Source organism: Chrysochloris asiatica, unplaced genomic scaffold (genome assembly GCF_000296735.1).
Source record: "Chrysochloris asiatica unplaced genomic scaffold, ChrAsi1.0 scaffold00295, whole genome shotgun sequence".
Taxonomy (NCBI): domain Eukaryota; kingdom Metazoa; phylum Chordata; class Mammalia; order Afrosoricida; family Chrysochloridae; genus Chrysochloris; species Chrysochloris asiatica.
In genome coordinates this window covers 952,523-953,253 of record NW_006408813.1, presented here as the reverse complement: position 1 = coordinate 953,253, position 731 = coordinate 952,523, and positions in this window count along the sequence as shown.

Here is a 731-nt window from a genome sequence, read left to right as displayed (position 1 = left end):
AGACAGAGGCAGAGACGATGAAGTGGAGTGATGAAGCGGCTGGGAACTTTGGATCCAGAGAGGGAGAGGGACTGTGTGCTGAAGAATGGGGACGGGGAGTGTAGGGGGCGGGTTTATAGGGCATATCCTTTGGTCGGTTGATGATGCATGGAGGGGTTTGGAACCATGGCAATTAAACAATATACGGTGGAATGAATGTAAAACTAAAGTTCTCTCATGTAAACTATAATATAGTTCACAATAAAACATGAAAAAAAAAAAAAAAAAGGTGGATTTGCAAAGTGGCAGCATCAATGGGCTCAAGCGTAGCAACAATTGTGAGGTTGGCCCAGAACTGGGCAGTGTTTCGTTCTGTTGTACTACAAGTGTGAGCACCTAGAGGGGTGAGGGACGAGATTTCTTAAGTGAATTTTGGAAACAAGGCCTTCAGGCATTGACTAACATGTGCATAAGGCCTTGTTTGGAGAGAAATAGAATCCAGAGTGAGAACAGAGGCCAGGGGACTGGGACCCGGGATCAGCTTTTCACATGCGGCCACGTTTCAGCCCATAATTTTGAGGATTCCAAGATTCTTACATTTTAACTTGGCTTTTCAGATTATTGCTGCTATTGCTGTTAGGTGCTGTTGAGTCAGTTCCAACTCATAGCAACCCTATCCTGCCTCTGTGTCAATCCATCTCATTGGGATGGGGGCTTTCTCTTTTTTACTGACCCTCCTCTTTTCCAAGCAT